The sequence below is a fragment of the Mycteria americana genome, chromosome 9, assembly GCF_035582795.1.
Source record: "Mycteria americana isolate JAX WOST 10 ecotype Jacksonville Zoo and Gardens chromosome 9, USCA_MyAme_1.0, whole genome shotgun sequence".
In the NCBI taxonomy this organism is placed as follows: Eukaryota; Metazoa; Chordata; class Aves; order Ciconiiformes; family Ciconiidae; genus Mycteria; species Mycteria americana.
This window is the reverse complement of record NC_134373.1, coordinates 29,251,398-29,274,445: the sequence shown is the minus strand read 5'-3', so window position 1 is coordinate 29,274,445 and position 23,048 is coordinate 29,251,398. Positions and strand designations below refer to the sequence as shown.

At 40.0% G+C, this 23,048-nt stretch overlaps 1 long non-coding RNA gene across 1 annotated transcript in view; it reads left to right on the top strand.

The window, feature by feature from the left end:
• Nucleotides 1-6,662: 6,662 nt before the first annotated feature.
• LOC142414481 (uncharacterized) overlaps nt 6,663-23,048 on the top strand; it is a 129,091-nt gene continuing 112,705 nt past the window's right edge. The window contains exon 1 of the long non-coding RNA XR_012777090.1: nt 6,663-6,720. This is a non-coding gene — a long non-coding RNA (uncharacterized LOC142414481). The remainder of the gene's footprint in view (nt 6,721-23,048) is intronic.

The window sequence follows — 23,048 nt, the reverse complement described above, 5'->3', positions numbered from 1 at the left end:
AACCATTTTCTGTTTTAATTTCTTGTCAGATTTCCCATTTGCACACTAGCTCTGTGCTTTTTTCACATTTCCAACAGTGCTGGCAGTAAGGCAGTGGCTGGTAGGCAGAGGAACATTAACAGCACGCCTTACAATAGCCTTACAGAAAGTGTGTGGCATTTGAATTGCAGTGGCTACAACATGGTCTTGGTGGGCTAGGGACTGTATTTGTCCTTTCATTCCTCCTGTAACAGCTCCTGCTGCATCCCTCGAGGTGCTGAGCAAATCACAATTTTAGGAATTGCTTTCCTATTGCTCCAGAATTGTTCCCCGGGCTTTGTACCGTGATGTGAACTCTAACAGAATTCAGAGGAGCGGAGGAAAGGAGTTAACCTTGAACCTCTCCTAAATGTCTTGCTCGTTCTCTAAGTGTACAATTTTCTGCTTCTCTTCCCAAAGGTTCTTCGTTTACAATTACATAATTGATAGCTTAACCCTCTGTCCCCTCAGACCATTTTAAAATCCAATATAAATAACACCTCAGAAACAACCTCCTGTGGCCTTTTACTCTTGGCAGCAGAAACTGGGTGTGGGTTGCTTTTGCTTTACTTACTATGTGAAAATGGTTCTTTTGTTTTATAAACTGTTCTTAAAATCTCTGGCCATCCATTTAAGTGTGTAGCTTCCAATTCCCTAGATGTAGGGTTCCTTTCAGCACTTCATGTTCTCTTTAAGATTTCATTTTCCATGAGAGGCATAGTGAGTAATCCTACAGGGGGAAAATGACATGGACAATTTTCAGGGTTTTTGCTTGCTTGTAGCTTGGTTGTCTGATTAGTTTTTAAATGTTTTTTTTTTTTTGAGGGGGACAGGGATGAGCTGTTGTGACCAAAGACAGTTAAAAATGACCCATAGGGGTTCAGTTGCTCTGGCTTATGTCTGGAATTTTTTATATACTTTACAACACTTGGGACTGTAGTAGAATACTACAAAGAAAGAACAGTTTTACTAAAGTATGGACAACAATATACAGACACTACAAGGCAACAAATACTTTTATTAAAATAAAGGTAACACCGTACATGGAAGACGCTTACTCATAATCTATTAAAGGGCTCGCAGATCCATAGAGGGGGCAGGTCCTTGTCTCTGGAGGTAACTGTGAAAAGAAACGTAGGCAATTCAATAGGATCTCCAAGACACTGTACAACAAGATAGATGTGTTAAGAGATACTTCACCATAGGAGGCTGAGGCACTGCAAAAGACCTCAAAAGAGAACATGATCTTCTACAGAGCAAACTGTTTAACACAGGGAGACAGCTGCAGAAGCCTGAGTGCCTGTGAAAGATGACTTAAGAAAGGAGAATATCCATCTTGTTTACTCTTTTTCACTTGCTTCAGTTTGCTGGAGTTTGATGTCCCTTTCCTCCCTGACCCACAATGTTCTGCAAAGCTTATTTGTGGCATTCCTTTGGCTTCAACAAAAAAAACATTTTCACAGCTTGGAAGGTTTCACACTTTGAGTCATCTCCCTCCCCTGCTCTGCTGCTGCTGTCTTCTTCCCCTCTGTGCAGAGTAGTACATGAGTAGGTGAAACCGTTGATGAATTGTAGTAGAAGGTCAAAATGTAGGTATCAGTAGTTTGTAATCTCTTGAGCAGCATTTGATTGAACACTCCGTATATGCTTGTCCTGGATGTCATCAGGGAATTTGTAAAAGCTTTCTTGCAGGCCTCTTCACACCACAATCATGGCTTGTATACTTGGATTGTTGGTAACCTCTTGAAATTAGTAGCAAATAAATTCATTAGGGTCCCATGTTGGGGGGGGGGGAAGGGGGAGCTCACTGATTTATGTATTCTCAATGAAGCCCTTTTAATATCACAACACAAGCTGCCTGAGATGTTATTAAATTAGATGATACACTGCAAAGCTCTGAGTCAGAGCCTCAACTTCAGCTTTGTAATGTGCCATGCTCTGTTAGCTTGGAAAGATGCTTTAGATTTCTTTTTGTGTGTTTTCTATATTAAAATCTGTCTTCACTTTCAAAGTCAGATTTTCCCCTTCTTGTTCACTATTTCCATGAATCATTTTGGATACTTGAGAATCTGTTATATAGGCTCCACAATTGCAAGAGTTATATCTAGTAGCTTAACCTTTCAAAGCCATTCTACAATCTTTGCTAACTGGAAAATACAATATTTGGCATAAAATACTGCTTTCAAACCAGGCTGAAAATCAGTCTTATTTATCAGTGTGCAGATAGTAACATATTTTCAGCCTGCATAAATGTGGAAAAGAAAGGGTAAAACTCCCAGAGCCTTCAGTGCCAAACTGTCATTTTGGGAAAGAAGAAAACAGATAAAAGATTGCTCTAACTTGATATATGCTGGATCTAGCCTAAATTTACTATTTGTAACACACTACACACATTTCATATAAGGAAGTAAAAAGCTTTACATACAGGTTTCTTTGATCTGCCATATTGCACAAGCATTCTTACCATCTTATGTGTTCCAAAGGAAAAAGAGAAATTCAGTGAAGAACCAGAAAAAGAAAGCACCAAAAAGGAAAAGATAAAAGCTGGGACTATGTATGGGTTTTGTATTCTGTTTATTCTTAAGATTTCAGTGAGAACTATTCTTTGTCTTCTTACAATGTATTCAGAGAGGAAATTCAGGAATTAAATATTCATTACTGCTTTTAATGATTAACATGGGGTTTTTAGGGAAAAAAATCTATTCTTTTTTCATGAAATCCAGATTCTGAATTAGCTATAATAGGTGTCCAAATAATGACTCTTCTGTGAATGTATTTTAGACCAAGGAAAGCAATAGACTCCGTTTGGTGTAGGCCTGTGATGATGTGGGGATTCTGACAATGTGCAGCTTACAAATTCTTGTAAGTACTGGAGACTTTCTACCTGACAGACTGCCAAACTCCATTGTGGAAGCAGAGCTCACTTAGCTTCTCTGCTGACTGTTGTGAGGCACAGCGCACAGGCACTGGCACCAGGCAGTTTTGTATCTGGCATGAGGCTGACCACAGACAATTGTTAAAATCTGTTTATCATCCATTTAGATGCAACAGTATTGGGTAAAGCTCAGTTGGTTGCCAAAGTCAGGAGGCAGATTCTCCTTTTATTTTTTTCCCCTCCCCCCCCCCCTTTTTTTCCCCCTGGGTTTTTTTTGGGGGGGTTGTTTTTAGTCTGAGATTGAATATTAAGAGACTAGCTTGTCTGTATCCTATGGAGAAGATGTGGAAAAGGGGAACATGAAGCTCCTGAAAGTTTTCTGCTAGAAGACCAACCAAAGAATCCTTAGGAGAAGTGGGGATATTTTCAAATTATTCTTTCCAAGCCAGTGAAATTTTTTACTGGTTAAAATCTAGAGATAATATTTTTTGAAGCTCTTAGCAAAATCTTCAAGTGTCATGCATCCCTGAGACAGCAAACTATGAACACATAATTCTTCATGACCTTTTCCTCCCTTCCCTCCGTCTGATTCCCCACAGTGGAACTTTGTGAAGGACTGTTCTTAATGCAGTGAGAAGTCTGAAGATCACCTCACTTGCCTTAGATTTTGATGGTCCATATCCAAGAAAAGGCAAGTGGCAAAGACCCTTGGCCAAGAAAACATACTGGGAAAGACCTAGGGAAGTCAGGCGAACCCCAGATACTAAAATGGTGAACATCTAGCATGAGGAGAGACAAGAAGATACCTTCTGGAGACAGACTATGCTTGGGAAAACTGTTATTCTGAAGGCCTGTAAAATGGTATAGATAATATAATTTGAAGACATTATTTTTATTATTTTTAATAACATTAGGGTATTACTTATGAAAAAAGCTTTACAGTAACCGAAGGCTTGTGCATTAACTTCCTCTGTGCTGAGTACTATTTATATAGGCTGCCAGCTCTATACACTTTTGTCATGGTTTAACTCCAGCTGGCAACTAAGCCCCACACAGCTGCTCGCTCACTCCCCCCTGGTGGGGTGAGGGAGAGAATCAGAAGAGTAAAAGTGAGAAAACTTGTGAGTTGAGATAAAGACAGCTTAATAGGGAAAGCAAAAGCTGTGCACACAGGCAAAGCAAAACAAGGAACTCATTCACTACTTCCCATGGGCAGGCAGGTGTTCAGCCATCTCCAGGAAAGCAGGGCTCCATCATGTGTAATGGTTACTTGGGAAGACAAACGCCATCACTCCAAACGTCCCCCCCTTCCTTCTTCTTTTCCCATCTTTATATGTGGAGCATGATGCCATATGGTATGGAATATCTCTTTGGTCAGTTGGGGTCAGCTGTCCCAGCCGTGTCCACTCCCAGCTTCTTGTGCACCCTACTGGCTGGTGGGGTGGGGTGAGGAGCAGAAAAGGCCTTGACTCTGTGTAAGCACTGCTCAGCACTAACTAAAACATCCCTGTGTTATCAACGCTGTTTCCAGCACAAATCCAAAACATAGCCCCACAGTAGCTACTATGAAGAAAATTAACTCTATCCCAGCCAAAACCAGCACAACACTTCAGGATGTAGAAATAGCTGTGGACCAGAAGAGCAAATTGTCCAGCTGCAGCCATACCAGTAAACTGTGTTTTGTACCAATGTTAGAAAACTATCCCCTATGACAGAATCAAACTGTACCAGTAAAAATATTGTTTTACCATTGTATCCTTGACTATTGCCAACTAAACTGTGCTTGTCCAATATCATATCTATTCAGCTGGTGGACTGCAAAGCTTTGTTTACACGCATCTTTCATGTCTACTTGATTTTGGAAAGACTCAATGAGTATCAAGGGATGTCCTGAGAATACAAAGTTAAACAAAGAGCTGATAAATTAATATGGGCTTTCCACAGAGTTAGCGAGATCTCCCTGCTACCTTTGGACCTTTTAGCGGATATCTGCGGACTTGGTTTTGGCCAATAAAAAATAGGATGCTCTGCTTCCAAAGCATATCAGGCCTCATGTTTTCCTTGCTCATAACACAAGGATTCAAGGGTTAATATTATGCCATTAAGTTGATGGCATAGTAGTAGTTCTAAGCAGTTGAGCTGAGAGGAGAATTGTGCTAAAAACATCAGTACCTCCCCAAACAGTGGGGACTAGTTAAAAATCCCCAACCCGTAGAAAGACCTGAAGATGGGTTGTGCACCTTTTACAAGTTTCCCCTAGGGCTAATGTTCCTGGGAGATGTTGGCATGCAAGTTTGTAGAACAAGAAGAACATGATTACTGTTAATTAACCACATTCACTTCCATGAGTGGTATAATTAATATAATTCTGTAGAATAAGGCATAGCAACTGGAAAACGTTCTCTTTTAAATCTTATTAAGTACGGAGTTCATGTTCTTTAATGAGGCAACTTTGGGAGTCCGACTGGTTGTAATGCTATGGTGATGCCTTGCTGTTCTAGCTGCTCTGGGTACAAAGACGTATGGCTAGACTACATAGTGAGCCCAGTTAGACAAATGTAAATCCTGAGTGATTCTATTGATTTCATGACATAGTGATTTCAATGTCGTTATTTATTGTACTCCAGATTTACATCAAATGACCGAAACTCCCTTCTTTTAAGGACTGAAGATAATATTTCAGCTGAAGTAGAAACTATGCAAGCTTTTGATTTATTTATTTTGCTGTATGGAATACTAAAACAAAAAATATAAAGATCTGTCACTGTTTTACCCAATAGATTTGTATTTAAAGTTCACCTTATAGTAAGATGTTAGGAACTGTGATTCCTCTTTCACAGACTCAGGTTTTACACCAGAGTAATCCCAATATTTCAAATGAAGTTACTCCAAATTTATCATCTTGGAAAAGCAGTAAGAATTGGGTCTGGAAATTCAGTGTTTCAAGCCAAAGAAAGAAGAAATGCTTTGTGCCTTTGATGGTACTTTTATATTGATAGATTATTTTTTTTCTCAAGGCTAAGTAGCGTATGCAGAGGCAATAAGAGCTTTTAAAATTTTGAGTGGAACTCATTTTAGGTCTTTCCACTACATAACTTTATGCAATTGGTGTGATGGTTTATATAGTCACAGGCTGTAGGTTCAAAAGGAATGAAAAGCAAAAAAACTGTTAAAATAACTTTAAGGTTGAGACTGAATGCTTCCAAGCAACTAAATACACTGCAATGCAGCCCTTATTTAACCTTCACGCTGTCTAACAACACCATGCTGAGGGATCAGCTCCCTTAGAGAACATTGGGGAAAAAAAAAAAAAAAACAGGAAGAAGGAAAAGAGATTTCATTTTGGTAAAAAGACAATAAATAAATAAATAATGTTTTATTAAAAACCAAAAAAGTCTCTCTTTCTCCTAAAAGTAGTTATTAGAAAAGCAAAAATCACCCTTAAGTAAAATTCTAAGTTATTTTTTCAGAACATTCAGGATTTTTTATTGAAAATTATTTCTTATCAAGAAATTGCTGTTTTTCTACTTAAAATTAAAAGGTAACTAAAAAGTAAAGTCAAGACCAAAAGGAATTATAAATAAATTCCTATCTGAAACAAAAATAGGAGTAATTTCCTTTGGGATTAGAGCTACTTAGAAGATATCAGAGGAACCTCTTTCAATTGTCTGAATTATCTTTGTGATTCTGATTTATAGTCAATCTTCTTTTACAGATGGGTCCATATCACCATCATTTTAACTTCAGAAAAACGTGACGTATAAGTAAGAAATGAGGATGTCATGTAAGAATTGCCACTGACTACCAACAAGGATGGGAAGACACCAGTAAGTGAAATTAAATGTCATGATTTGGGTCTTTACTCCACCCCTAACTGTGCTCATCATTTGAGTGCTTCTGGATATAAACCTAGTTTTTCAGAGAACAGGAGTCCGGCTGGGGGAAATGTATTGTCATTCCTGGTAATTCAGCCTGTCCTTAGCAAAGCAGAGTGCTTCTGAGGAAAGGAGTCAGGTGCTTAAAAAGGAAAATCAATATATTGTCAAGACTTGTTGCTTTTGGCTCCCCTGCTGAAACTTACGGTGCCTTGCTTTCTACCCATTTTTCTTGTAACTGGGAACTGTGCTAGGGCATTTTCATTAGGTGTGAAGACAACTCACTTAAAACTTCTACCCAAGCTAAAAGTCTTCAGTGACTGGCAAGCTCAGTTGCTTGTAAGAATTGCTTCTTCACCCATTTAAGTAAAAATGATCTAAATTTTCCACAGCACTTTAAGCAGCAGGTCCTTGCTAACCTCAGTTATTTTTGCCTGAGATGAGTTAGGAGAATTCACGTGAGTGGTTCAGCAGGCAGAGGTAAGGACAGTGAAAAGCTGTGCCACACAGCTGGCGGGAGGTGAGGTCAGTAATTTGTTCAGCTGGCAGAAAGACAGTGGGAAGGGATGTATGAGCAGACCTGCAATACTCAGGGAGGACAACTGGAAGGCTGGATGCGAAGCACTTTGGGATTCAAAGTATCATTGTTGGCAGCTGCTGTTAGAAAAGCACTAGGGTGCACTGGCACAAGCGTAGCAGCATCCACTTGGGTGCAGCCTTGTTTGGGAATAGGCTTTGATTTCTGCTGGGAAGGGGATTGAAGAGCCCTGCTCCAGTAGTCCTGAATGGCCATTCCTGTAATCTTATCCCATGCAAGTCTCCAAGAAAAGTGAGGCGGGTTTTTCTGTAAACAGACAAAGCCAGTTTGCATGCACCTTGTGAGACCATCTTTTCTTTTTGTCTTTTTCTTTCCAAGCTTCATTCTGAAGCTGCTGCTGGAAAGTTAATTGTGAACCAACTCTGCTTTCTTCACAGTTCTGCTTGGTGATGTGGTTTATTGAGGACTCTGCAGTGTAACCTATCAAACATTTACCCTTTTAAAAGTTTTTAGAAATACTACCTTTTTTTTTTTTTTTGCAATACATATCTGAGGATGCGTCAGAAGTGCTTATAATCCACCAGGTTTCATGATTTTAACTACTAGATATTGCAGGCAGAAGTATAAGAATTGCTTATACATGATTCTTGTGGTGTGAGAGACAAAAAATTCTGATTCCAAGTGTTTACCAACAGCACGTTAATTGCAGGCTGTTGATGTACTTGTAAGGTCTTGTTTAATCAGGGTTAGTTAATCCTAAATTAAATACAATCAAGAAAATATTAGATTGCTTAAGGTTTAGCTTCCCATCTCCTTCATTTACATAAAACTAGCAGAGTAATGTTTAGTCATTATGCAGCATCTGATCTGAAGGAGGGGGAATTCAGCTGGTACTGTGCCTCTTAAAGTTTTACTGTCAGATTCAAGTTTATTAATGTTTAGCCTGCTTAGGGCACATTAATATGGAGTCATAAGATAACTCTGTCCTGTTAACAAATTACTCAAGCACTAAATATGCCTTAATGAAGGATCCACAGAGAATATATGTGAAAGCTTAGTAGGGGCATGAGGTTTGTATAACAGAGATACAGACCCTGAGCAAATGTTGTAATTTTGCTGCATGCCTGTCTGCCTGGTACACCATGGGTGAATAACACCCAGGGAAATGGGTGAGGAGCTGCAGGTTGACCAGTGCACCCTGCATGCTTGGGAGAGTGGAGAGTGAATGAGTAGAGTCAAGGCACTGGTGGAGCCCAAAGCTCAGTAAAAAGGCAGCAGAGCTTCCTGGTTGGAAGACAAAATAAAAAAAAAAAACCAAACAGGGAATGGTCTAGCAGAGATGACTTCTTTGTTTTGTAGGACAGAAAGTGAGATTAAAGTATGACTGAGTGTCACAGTTTGGTCCATTGTTACATTCCTGAAATGGTTAAAAGTCACTGGGGAAAATTCAAAGACAATATGGTCTAGAATAATGAAGGATCTTGAGTAGAAATTTTAAAAAATCAATCACCTAGGGTATGTTTAAAAAGGTGAGCTCTTCATATATGTTAATATTTTTCCTCCAGGGATAAATATGTCAGAAAAATGAAAGTAATTACTTCACTGTCTTTTGGCCATTCTAGTCTCAGACCTATTTATTTTGTGTATCATCTAAGCTATTCTTTGAAAAGTCTTTCATGCACCTCACCCTGACATGACTGAACATACTGACTCATAAAGGGACACAAGATCAATGTCTGAGTAGTATTAACAAATTAAATAGAGACATTTACATTTTCCTGATATCTTGAGACCACTTCAAGTTTACGTTAAACTGGGATTAGCACAGTGAAAGAAAAATTGAAATAATATCTCAAAAGAATGTATGTATGAACTCTTACTATACATTTGTTCTTAATCCCATAGACTGTTATCAAAATGTTGACGTGGACTTTTCTGTGCATGGTACAACTCGAATCATAGAAGTTATGAAACCAATTTCAACAAAACCAAAGTAAACCACAGTATTATGCAACTCACTGCCATAAATCAGGAATTTAAAGTAAATCTGAATTTTTAGTCAGATTATGAATTAGTATTTGTTTCTTTTTTGTTAAATAATTGTTAAAGAGAAATTTGCTATCATTTGCCAACAGTGGAAATAGACTAGCAGTATTTCCTGTTTAATTAGTGTTTAAGAAATAGTGATTGATATATGAACAAGCAGCTAAGGAGGATATGGATTAATATCAGGAGCTACCAGACATATCTGTGTGTACATGAGTGTTAATGCATGCATATATATATATAAATGGCATTTTCTGTCTATCATAAATACAAGATCTGTTGACTAAAAGGAAAAGTTAGAAAAATTTAAATTGAGTGGTCTTCTTTTTGAGGAATGAAAGTTATTAACTTGAGGATAATGGCTGATCTTTAGTAGGCTGATCCAAGGGGAGTCTACTGATGAAGCCTTTTTTCCTCCAGCTACAGGAGGCTTCATGCTGGCAAGCTCTTGTCCTACTGGGGGACTTCAACCACCCCGACATCTGCTGTAAAAGTAGCATGGCAAGCTGTAGGTAATCCAGGAGACTCCTGGAGTGCATTGAGTATAACCTCTTAACCCAGGTAACAGACACCCCTACCCGAGGGGATGCGATACTGGACCTGATGGTCACCAATGCAAGTGAGCTCATCAGTGACATCAAGATTGGAGGCAGCCTAGGCTGCAGTGATCACGCATTGGTGGAGTTCACAGTCCTGAGGGATATGGGACAGGTGAGGAGTATAGTCAGGACCCTAAATTTTAGGAAAGCAAACTTCCAGCTCTTTAAGGAGTTAGTCAATAGGACACTCTGGGAAACGGTCCTCAGGGACAGCGGAGCAGAACAGAGGTGGCAGATCTTTAAGGATGCTTTCCATAAAGCGCAAGAGTTCTCAGTCCCCAGATGTAGGAAATCAGGCAAGGAAGGGAAGAGACCAGCATGGCTGAGTCGAGACATGCTGGTCAAACTGAAGAGCAAGAAGGAGCTGCACAGGCAGTGGAAGCAGGGACAGGTAACCTGGGAAGAGTATAGGGACGCTGCCCGGTTGTGTAGGTATGGGGTCAGGAAGGCCAAGGCACAGCTGGAGCTGAAGTTGGCAAGGGACACAAAGAATAACAAGAAGGGCTTTTACAGGTATATCAGCCAGAAAAGGAAAGTTAAAGAAAGCGTACCTCCACTGGTGAACAAGAATGGTGACCTAGCATCAACAGACGAGGAGAAGGCTGAGGTACTCAACAACTTTTTTGCTTCAGTCTTCGCTGGCAACCGCTCTCCTCACCCGTCCTGAGTCAATGGAAAACACGTCGTGGACCAGGGGGGTAAAGCCCCTCCCACTGTAAGGGAAGATGAAGTTCATGACCACCTGAGGAACCTGAACATATATAAGTCTATGGGGCCTGATGAGATGCATCCCAGAGTCCTGAGGGAATTGGCTGATGTAGCTGCCAAGCCACTCTCCATGATATTTGAAAAGTCATGGCAGTCAGGTGAAGTCCCTGGTGACTGGAAGAAAGGAAACATTGTGCCCATCTTTAAAAAGGGTAGAAAGGAGGACCCTGGGAACTACCGACCTGTCAGCCTCACCTCTGTGCCTGGGAAGGTCATGGAACAGATCCTCCTAGAAGCTATGCTAGAGCACATAGAGGACAGGGAGGTGATTCGAGACAGCCAACATTGCTTCACCAAGGGCAAGTCCTGCCTGACCAACCTAGTGGCTTTCTACGAGGGAGTTACCACATCAGTGGACAAGGGAAAAGCAATGGATGTCATCTATCTGGACTTCTGTAAAGCCTTTGACATGGTCCCCCACAACATCCTTCTCTCTAAATTGGAGAGATATGGATTTGATGGGTGCACTGTTCAGTGGATAAGGAATTGGCTGGATGGTCCCATCCAGAGGGTAGCGGTCAATGGCTCAATGTCCAGATGGAGATCAGTGAGGAGTGGTGTCCCTCAGGGGTCTGTACTGGGACCAGGGCTGTTCAATATTTTCATCAATGGCATTGACAGCGAGATCAAGTGCACCCTCAGCAAGTTTGCAGATGACACCAAGCTGAGTGGTGCCGTTGACACGCCAGAAGGACAGGATGTCATCCAGAGGGACCTGGACAAGCTGGAAAAGTGGGCCAGTGTGAACCTCATGAGGTTCAACAAGGCCAAGTGCAGGGTCCTACACCTGGGTCAGGGCAATCCTCAGTTTCAATACAGGCTGGGGGATGATGTGATCGAGAGCAGCCCTGCAGAAAAGGACTTGGGGGTACTGATGGACGAAAAGCTGGACATGAGCTGACAATGTGCGCTTACAGCCCAGAAGGCCAACTGTATCCTGGGCTGCATCAAAAGAAGCATGGCCAGCAGGTCGAGGGAGGTGATTCTGCCCCTCTACTCCGCTCTGGTGAGACCCCACGTGGAGTACTTGCATCCAGCTCTGGAGCCCTCAGCACAAGAAGGACATGGAGCTGTTGGAGCAGGTCCAGAGGAGGGCCACAAAAATGATCCAAGGGCTGGAGCACCTTTCCTATGAGGACAGGCTGAGAGAGTTGGGGTTGTTCAGCCTGGAGAAGAGAAGGCTGCGAGGACACCTTATAGCAGCCTTCCAGTACTTAAAGGGGGCCTGTAGGAATGACAGGGACAGACTTTTTAGCAAGGCCTGTTGTGACAGGACAAGGAGCAATGTTTTTAAACTAAGGGAGAGCAGATTTAGACTGGATTTAAGAAAGAATTTTTTTACAGCGAGGGTGGTGAGGCACTGGAACAGGTTGCCCAAAGAGGTGGTAGATGCCCCATCTCTGGAAACATTCAAGGTCAGGTTGGATGGGTCTCTGAGCAACCTGATCTAGTTGAAGATGTCCCTGCCTCTTGCAGGGGGGTTGGACTAGATGACCTGTAAAGGCCCCTTCCAATCCAAAGCATTCTATGATTCTGTGATTCTATGATCTTCATCAGTAGCAGTTTCTAAAAATCAAGCTCAGATATCTTAGCATTCATGGCAGAATTTAATTCAAATAATAATTAATTTGGGGTAGTATTGTGACTGGGTTTTCAGGAAAAGAAGCTTAGATGACCACAGTGGTTTCTTCTGCCCTTAGATTCTATGAGTAGCATTCACTGAATAATGAAAAGTCACAGGATTTCTTCAGCATTTTACCTGAATTTTAGGCAGACTTGCATTGCTTTCACACACACACACGCACACTGTAATCATTTGCCAAACAATTACTGCAACATGGCACATAGAGCACTATGATTGAGTTTCATGGCAGCCAGCAACCGAAGATGCCTTTCACTCAGTAGCAGAGCGTGGTAACAAATAAGCAGTACTTACAAGAGGGGGTGTTATAACTTCCTATGCTATTAACTATAGCTCATTCATATGTAGACTATTGTCAAAAATCAATGATAGTAGTATCACACGGAAGCTGTATATTGATATTCATTTTCCTCTGGAATATGGCTATATTTTATATCCCTTTCATCTTAGGCAACCAGCTCCTTGGCTTGTGCAACTCAATACAGTTTCAGTGAAACTGCAGAATGATAGATATATATTTATACATATATACACACACATAGGCACACATACACATCCATTTTTTTTTCACCTTGGACTAGATTTTGTCCTATAAAACTTTTGTAAAGTAATGCTGTACACTATATAGCAGAATGTCTGAAGGGATAATTTGTATTGTTAAGTGTTCCTGGTCATATTGTATTATACAGTCACTACTGTTTCTCTGAGCAGCATCTCCCGTGTTTTTAATATTTTTTTTCAAGGCTGTCTGTTCCCTGAGAGGAGAATTTTGCACCCAATTGGCTTTTTAAGAATAAGAGTTGACTACAAAAGGTCTGGTAAAATGTCAGTGTGCTCTTCACAAACTTTCCATCATTCACCTTTTTCCTTTTTTATTGCCTTTTCACTTCTCACTTGTCTTTTCCCAATTCACAGCTCTTTGTTTTTCTCTTGATAACTGGGGTTTTCCAGCCAACACCCAATCCGCTTAACAGATGGCTGGCAGACAGAAACCAGATGTGTAGTGAATCCTTGTCCAACATTATGACTTTGGCTCAGTTGCATCCATGGCTTTTCTAGGCAAGGGTCCCAGATTTCAAGAACCCTGCCTTTATCCTCTCCTGGCTTCGAGTATGTTGTACCAGAGGGGCTGACACAGAAAACAGGCTAATGGTGACTGATACAGCATATGCAGAAAGACTTCAAATTGAGAAAAGGGCAGTCTCCGACATGCTCATCTCAAGAGGAGTCAGGATTCTCTTTAAACACCCTTGTTATAGTCCATGTTATATCTAAAGTTTCAGAAGCAATAACAACATTCAGGAGTGTCCAAGCTGGTGAACCGGGTGACCCTCACCCAACTTTTGCTGGAACACGCCCATGACTTTGAATGCATGCTATATAGGTTATAATAAATGATGTCCAGTTAGTGTCAGAAAGTTTTTTGTTTCTCAAAGCTGATGTGGAAAAAGCCCTCCCCATGATTCCCTGCTCTGTCTGATGATTGTAAATGAACAGGAAAATGGACACAGCTGTTTGTATCTAAAAGCAAGTTCATGTAATGTAGAGCAGTTTGCACACCTTCCTTGTGGACCAGGGGAAATTTTTTTTTTTTTTTTTGCAATTGATCCCAACTAGTGTAAGTGCCTTCTGCAGCTGATACAGATGAGTAGGAACCATTGCCTGGTGGAAACTAAGTGCAAATAGATTAAACGGAGTTGCCCTGGAGTGCTTGTTATGATGAGACAACAATCCTGAAAGACTTAAGACTGAATTTTTTTTTTTATTGTAAAAGTTAATTTTTATATTTAACATCACAGCTGTCATGACCATATAAATCATTTATTATATATTTGCAGACGTCTTTAAGAAGTCTTAGATGGTTAGTTCAGAACTATATTTGTGGAAACTGTCTAATTTTGCATTAATACACAATTTTCCCGGCCTTTGTCTTTGTTACGAAGTGTCCTCCAGAAAATGTGTTTTAATTAATCTCTATTCATGTCTTAATGCATCATAGTTCTCATATCACTGTGAAAGATGATCCCATCTGTTTTCTTTGGTCATAACTGAACAATGAAGTCTCTGACACCTCAAGGATGGAAACCTTGGAAGTCTGGGGCTGAATTTCGCAGAGCAAAACCCAAAACCTGTCAACTACTATAGTGGTCATTGCAAGCTAGTGATCAGCTAATATCATAAAGGACAACAGCAAACTGTTGCACTACATCAAATGCAAAAGGAAGCAGAAAGAAAAAGTAATTTCTTTCATGGAATAAATCAGAGCAGCTTCATTCTCTTCATATTACTATGAAGGAAGTAGATCCAGTCTGGTGAATGGAAAAATCTCTGTGTTCCTAGCTTCTGATCAGCCTTTACCCTGGCTGGTAACTCACGGACTTGCTGCCAGATCTGTCATGCTTACCTAGCATAGTGAGAAGCGCCCTAATAAGACAAATTGGAACTGGTAGATTCCATAAACTGGTTCATCAATACACAGATGGTTTGCTACAATAAAATATCTACTTTACATCTGCTGTAATGATTTGAAGATATTCTCTCTTCTCTTCTGTGACTGGAGGAGCTGGTCATGGTGTGTGGTACTTTTCTCTTCTGCCCTGTCTTCCATTTCAACAGATCCTAATAACATCCTGCTGCTTGATTTTATCACCATGCCTAACAGCTTCTAGCCTCCTCCCACAAGCAGGACACTCACCACTAACTTCCAAATGGTATCCTGTTAAGTACATTATGTGATATGACACATCCCCTTTAGCTATACAGGACTTCAGCACAGATCAGAGCAGCTGACAGGTTAGGACCCAAGTAGCCCACAGTCTGGGAGAGTTTAATGGATGTACAAGAGGGGACTATGCATTTTTCCAGCTTTCAGGTTTCAAAACCTGCTCATCAGCAGTTAAACCTTTTTGACAGAGCAGAACATGGTACCTTCCTATGAATCTTAATGGATTGCATTTGCTCCACAGCAGTGTTTATAGCAAGCATGATTTTCTACATGATTTGTTAATTAAGCAAATTACTGTTAACAGCTTTCTCAAAACCCCATTACCTTTATATCAATTGACTTTATACAAATTAACATGATTAATTTAAAAAGCATGAAAAATGAGAAACAAGGCTAAGAATATAAGGATGAAACTTGAGGTCACTCTTTCTGGATGTGGAAACAGTTTCTTATATGAAATTTTCATTAACTTTACACCACAAGAGGAAAAAAAATACTGAGAGAGAGAAAAATACAGTCGACTGTGTCAACTTACAGTCAGCTTTCAGTTGGCTTTAAAATTACCTCAGAAAATTTGGTAAAAAGCCAAACCTGACTGAGGGTTTAAGAACTAAGGTTTAAGAATCTGGCTAAGGTTTAAGAACCCCTTCCAAAAAGTAAAACAAAAAAACCCAAAAAAACCAAACAAAACAAACACCAAAGACCCAGAATGACCACCACCACCACCAAAAAAAAAAAAAAAAATCAACACACAAACAATGATTATGGATGCTATTGAGAAATTCAAAAGCTGACTGGATGAAACCCAGAGCAGCCTGATCTGGCATTGAACTTGGCCCTGCTTTGAGCAGGGCAGGTGGACCAGATGATTTCCATAGGTCCCTTCTAACCCTATTCTATGAATCTGAGCATCTATTTCTCAATGTTGAGGATTAACCTTGGGAACACAAATATAAAGGGAATGGGGCTCTCTTCCATTGCTTCAGTTTGGCAAGGGAGGATTCACTCCTCAGGCACAAGTCAGTAGGCTGGAAAAGGGGAGCTAGCCAAGCTTCTGTGATTTCAGCTGGAGGAAATAAAGGAAAGAATGGGGAGGTTTTACCTGATAACATTACGTTTATAGACCAGCAGCTAGAGATTTCTCTGTGTCAGCTGTTGTACACAATTATAATGTGAGAAGATCTCTGCCTTGAAGAGTTTACAATTTGAGTAGATGAACCAGAAAGGAAGGGAACAATGTCTGTATTGTGCAGATAAATAAAGTGAATTAACTTCAGGTTAACCAGGAAATCAAGAGAACTGAGTGTAGTAGTCAGAATCCATGACCATCATTTGAAACATGAGACCACCCTTACACTTCAAGTTTCATCAATCAAGTGTATAAGTAATACCATGAAAAAATGTAGTTCCTCTGTACTTTCTGTACATTTCCTTTTCCCATTTGACCTTGTGTTCATTCATTTTTCCACATCCTTTTGTATAATTATCCAGACAACATCCTGTTGTTAGTGTGGGTATCTTAGGCAGTCATAGAGGAATGAAAAAATGTATACAATAGAAATTATGTGCTTGTCAAAAACTGGCTTGGGGACTCTGGAACCAGCACAGATCCTGAAACTGCTTTTAACTTTGTGTTTTCACTGACAATGTTTCTCTATGCCTATGTAGAAAGAACTGTAAAATTTCAGTCTGCTCTGTGTGTTTATTTCTCATTTTATTTTTACGGTGTATTAGAGACCAGTTATGGTAGTAAAATTCAGTACTGCAGGTCTGTATGTATTTGCTGACCCACTTTTCCTTATGATAGAAATGTCTGACAGCTGAAGCTTTTTTATATCTTTAAAAAGTCAAACAGTTAATGTCTTTGGTGGGATATTGTACATATTCTGAACACCTATAGGACTTTTTACTTTCAGATTCCAGAGGCAAGTATTGACTTTTTAACAGCATGTCAGTTGCATGTATCCCTTTGGACTTTGAGGATATCCTCAGATTATTGTTAGCTAAGAATGTAATGCCATGTAGCTAGCAAGTAGCCTAGTCCTCTTTGGGTCAACTAAAATAATGACAATAGAGTATTAAACAAATTAATAAATGAAATACAGGTGTTCCTGACTTTGCCAATCTCAGCTGCAGATGGCTTTAATTCCCCTTCTTACTTCTAGATGCCTTCATTATGGCAGTATTCATGATTATGTCCTTTTCTGAATTACAAAAAGATATCAGATAGAGTAAAGCTGCTCAGTCACATTTATGCTCATATTCCTATTTTTACTATTGTCTTTCCTTCTGTCAGAAGACCATTAGCAGCTTGCACTCATAGTTCCTGCAAAGGTCCTGATACCTCTAGTCCTGCAAAGTAGAAGTCTTATCTCCCCAGTAAGAATTCTTACGCGATTCATCTCATGCCTATGTGGTCAAGATTTTGTCCTTTATCTTGGAATACATATTCTCTTGTATAATGACTATGGATTGTGCCCACAATGAGGTCCCAAGTTTCAGTACTAATCAAAATAGCATGGTAGCACTTAGAAGTGACCCTGGGAGCAGTATCTTATTAATTTTTGTGGTTGGTTGCATCTCTTCAAATCAGTGAAAATTCAGTTCTTACCAAATGAGCTGAGGCAGGGGCACTGTTATTGTTCCATGTTTATAAATTCTTGACACCAACTATGGTTTGCAATGAAAAGACCATTCATATTAATACTCATATGGCTATATGAAGAAAAAGTTTCATCATATACAAGGAAAGGCTATTTTAACAGAGAGATGGCAGTGTGATCTGAGATGTATTGTCATTGTCATATTGTAATGCAGAGAAGTGAAAATGACCCCTAAAGTATTTCAAGTACTTTATTTTTTAAAAAGCTAGTAGTCTGACAGAGCAATGTGTATCGGGTTAAGGAGAAAGTATCTTGCCTTTGAATAACTATGGAAGTGGAAGAGCTGAGGTTGGATATTAATTTTATTTTATTTTCTCATTGTTTAATTTAGAAGGTTTCAGCATACGTTCAAACACCCATTCAAACCTCCATCCCGCCATATAATGTCCAAATGAAGCTCCTACTGGGAAGTATCAGGGCTATGGCAACTTCTACTGAGATACTACTCACAGCTATGGTGCTAGTAAAACAGAGCTGTATAAATGCAGTAAATTTTCATTTAAGTGTCTGTGGGTCAAATCCTGTAAAGGAGAGCACAAGCGTTATAATCAAGCTGGTATCTAAGGTGAGACCAAAGGAAAAGACCGAGTGCACCATTCAGCCCCTCTGTGGTACCTTGTGTGGATCCCTGCTTGCAATGCAACTAGAAGGGCTTTACATTTCCTGTGAAGTAGTTCTTTAAAAACAAAGCAATGCAGCGTAAGGAGCAGTTGTTTTGTAAGCACTGATACAATCTTATTCAAACAGAAATATAAAATAGAAGAAAAATGGACGTAATACAGACCAAACAAAACCTGCAGTTGTTCTGATTTCTTTGCTGTCATTGAAAATGCCAGTCAATTCATTGCCTTCCTAAGGACTCTTGTGGTGTACATCTAATCATCATTTTCTGATGGAAACCTGTTCTTTTCAAAAAATGTCTTTGGCCCCCATTGTCATTTTTGTTTGACAATGTGGATGAAATGCATAATTTCTCTTCCTCCTTGTCATTCCCCCACCAGAGGAGGGTGTCTGTATTTGGTTGCTTAGCATTAATCCCTCTGTAACCTCAAGAAGCAGAGAGAATTATCTCATACTGAGCATTATGCTACTGCAAGGAGACTGAGTCTCAGGATCTAACCTAGCTCATTTAAAGCAACCTCAAGTGTATTCACACAACACTGCAGATTGCAGTATAGGCATATCCTGAGTAAAGTACCAGGAAAGATTTAAAGAGTTTCTTCATATCTTGTGTCTTGGGAGTTATAAAATGAAAAGAAAAAGGGGGGATCCGGGGGAAGACGTTTCTGGGAATTGCAGCCAGCAGTTTGTCAGTGAAGTTTTATTTTGTTATTCATATCTCTTCATTTCAAATAGTAAATCATGCTCCAAGGCAATGGGCCTTTAAAGGACTTGGCCATGGTGCTTGCTTCTTTTCCCTACGTTGATGAAACAGGCCCTCCAGTTTAAATACTATCTCCTGATCATGCAAATCCAGGCAGATCTAAAGGACAGCAGAACTGAAATACATACTGATGCCTCCAGCCAGATTTTGATGGCACTAGCTGTAGGAAAAAGATCTTTCAGAAAAGCCATAACTGCATGTGACCACAGCAGAGTGACGCCAGATTTCAAGCAGTACCTAAAAGAAGTTTGTTCCACTAAGGGTATCATCCATATAGGCCAAAATCCTAGTCATTTAGGTGTCTCATAGGTTGAATAGGTCTCCAGAAAGATTATTTTTTTTTTCAGTTGCCCAGTTGATTTTACAGGGAGCATGGTCCATGACTGTTTATGAGAATCCTACAGGTGCTTGTGTCTGTTTCTAGGTACCTAAACACTTTTTAAAATATGTCCTTCTTAGTCTTTCTAAGGGAGTTTTAAGAGCTTATATCCCTTTTTTCCCATTCATCTCCCATCTAAAAGCCCCAAGGAATTAAGGCAGGAAGTCCTTCAGTCCTTCTTTACAAGTTATTGTTGCTTTTGTTGTTAGCAACTGCCACAGAACTGGCCCAGGAACTCCACAGGGCTTCAGGGAGCAGAATCTGGAGAACTAGAGGAAGGGGGATGTCTATGGGCCCCAGCAGAAAAAAGTAGATGTTTATTCCAAGATTATGCTTTGATCTTCAGCCTCACATTAAGGAAAATGCGTATTGGTCTTGACATATAGATCTTAATGGCATGGCTGAGCCCAGACTCTGGTTTCTGATGTTTTTTCTGAGAGTAGCTTCCAGGGAAACAGAGACAAAGCACAAAACCCACTTGTGCACTACAAATTATTACAAGGTAAGGGGAAATGAAAACAAAATGAACTCTTGTTCCAATTACCAGCTTTTAAGTTAGTATTTCCCTTTTGGCTCACTTTGTTGCTGATCGACAAGCAGAGTCATGGAAATAATGCAGGACTGCAATGCCAGCTCTTTGGGACTCTGATTTGGATGGCTGGGCGAAGTTATCAACAAGCCTTGACACAGATCACACTCTTAACACCAAATCAAATGCCAGGCCCTCAAAGGCTGAGTAGAAGAGCAGATAAGAGAGAGGCATGTTGTGCAGCTGATCTTAACAAACTGGGAATATGATACAGTTAGTAGACAATTGCCCTTTGACAGGTGAGTAAAGGAGAGGTATGACTGCTTAAAAGCCAAAATATTTTAGGAGCTCTTCAGAAACAGCCTTCCAAATAGAGAACGCCAATGGCTGTATTGAGCTGTATTGAGGTAAATACAGCAGTGTCAGTTGCTCTACTTTTTATAATGTTTTGACTATTACTTCATGGGTAAGCAGTAAGGAGATTTGGGTTCCACGTTAGGGGTTATGAAAGATTTCCTATATCACCATGGAAAGCCACTTAGGACACTGTCATGGTTTAACCCCAGCCGGCAACTAAGCACCACACAGCTGCTCGCTCATTCCCCCATGGCAGGATGGGGGAGAGAATCAGAAGAGTAAAGTGAGAAAACTCGTGGGCTGAGATAGAGACAGTTCAATAGGTAAAGAAAAAGCCATGCACAAGCAAAGCAAAACAAGGAACTCATTCACTACTTCCCATGGGCAGGCAGGTGTTCAGCCATCTCCAGGAAAGCAGGGCTCCATCACGTATAACGGTTACTTGGGAAGACAAACACCATCACTCCGAACGTCCTCCCCTTCCTTCCGAACGTCCTCCCCTTCCTTCTTCTTCCCCAGCTTTATATACTAAGCATGATGCCATATGGTATGGAATAGCCTTTTGGTCAGTTGGGGTCAGCTGTCCCAGCCGTGTCCCCTCCCAGCTTCTTGTGCACCCCCAGCCTACTGGCTGGTGGGGTGGGGTGAGGAGCAGAAAAGGCCTTGACTCTGTGTAAGCCCTGCTCAGCAGTAACTAAAACATCCCTGTGTTATCAACACTGTTTTCAGCACAAATCCAAAACATAGCTCCATAGTAGCTACTATGAAGAAAATTAACTCTATCCCAGCCAAAACCAGCACAGACACATTTTTAAGATTCTAATTTTTTTAGGCGCCTCCATTGTGGAAGCGGAATCCAATAAATTGAATCTAGGAAGAAGGGTATCTAACTATTTTGAAGGCCTTGACCTTAATATCCCTGTGGTATAGTTTTTCCAAATATGATATTTCTGTTTTTCCCAGATCTGGTCTGCAAATAATATAACTAGTATTCAGAAGGAGGTTAGGCCATAGATGAAACTATAAATCTGTGTTTGGAAATGCCAAGACTGGAGTACATCTCATTGTTTTGCTTTTGCTGTAATATTTTTGGTGTTGCTACTAATGCATTTCTGTCTACTGAGTTCTAAAATTATTTCACCAACATCCTGTGCTATCTATTAGGGGTGAGTAAAACTTTTCAGCCACATTAATGAAAAAATGTTCATCTAAAACTGAATCTGAGCGAACTATGGGAGACAGCAGGAATTTTTTATCCTGAGATTTTGCCAGGGTTATAAGGTAGGAAGCATGGTCAACAATTGTTCCCTTTTGCTTCTACCCCTGAAAGCTTTCCTGACCTTTCATATACATACAGAGCTGACACATATTTTAAATGAGGTGATATTTTAAATGAGTTGAATCACAATCTAGGGGTACCCATCTCTCATCATTAACTATACAGCTTGCCTCAGGCATCTAGGCTTCACACTTAGTTGCCTCGCTTAGAGTTTAAAGCTAGATGAAGCTGATTCTACCTGAACAGAGTATTGTCAGGAGATTTTCATTAGGGTACATATACTGGAGGTCTCTGTTGAACTTTCTAAAAAGGGGGCGATATGATGGGCATCATATGTCATGGGTTCTTTTCCTTTCCATGCAGCAGAAAAAAAAAAAAAAGGTCTGAGCATTACTATTTAATCCATATAATTGTTTTAATGTGGAATTAGGAAATGAATGACAGGCTGATCCAAAATACTTTGGTGTTGAAAAGCAGTAATACTAGGAGCAATTTACATCACGTCAAATGCAAACACCTTATGAATATTCCATTTTGTGTCTTCTTCTGCCTTACTATTTTCAGCGATTCTGCCTTCTGACAAAGAAATATTTGTTCTACTCAGCATTTCAAAGAGAGTCAGGAAAGAAGAAATACTGTAACTGACTTTTATTGTCATTGTCAGTGGAAAAAACAGGTATCATTATAAAGACATCAAACATTTTTGGGCAAAAAAATTCCAACAGCTGTCTGCTGTCAGTGATATGTCAATAGGAACACTGTCTTACTTCAGAGCATGCCTTGGCTGGCTGCAGGAAAGTTAATATTTTAAAATACTTCAGATTTGCAACACCCCAAAATATGAAGTTTGGCAGGATACGTAGGAAGCAAAACCAATGTAGTGCTTTTTTTTTGACTGATGAAAGCACATTATAAATTATTGTGATGCAGGACCCTAGAAAACATACCCTATCAGACCTACGCTGGCTCGGTGCTGGCCTAGGGTAGATGTTTCTGTAAAGGGCTTTTGAAACAGAATATACTTGCATGATAATTTCATATATACTGTGTATATTGTTTTAAATTCAGCAATACCCTGCTGATGAGACCAGAGACCCGAAAGGAAAAGATCTTAAGATAAGGAATGCTAGGTGATCATAGATATCATCTAATAGCAAATCTGTAACAATATGATTCTCCAATACAAGCAAAATTAAACTTGAAGTTATTTTTTAGAAGTTTCCCATTGATGGATGCAGGAACCATTTTTTCCTTATTAATAATTTAATTCACTTGATCTACAGGATGATCCCTCCCCCTGTTCCTCTTCAGTGGCCCCAGTGTTAGTGCATGTTCATCTCCAGGGGAAATAGAGATGAAAAAAGGAAATGA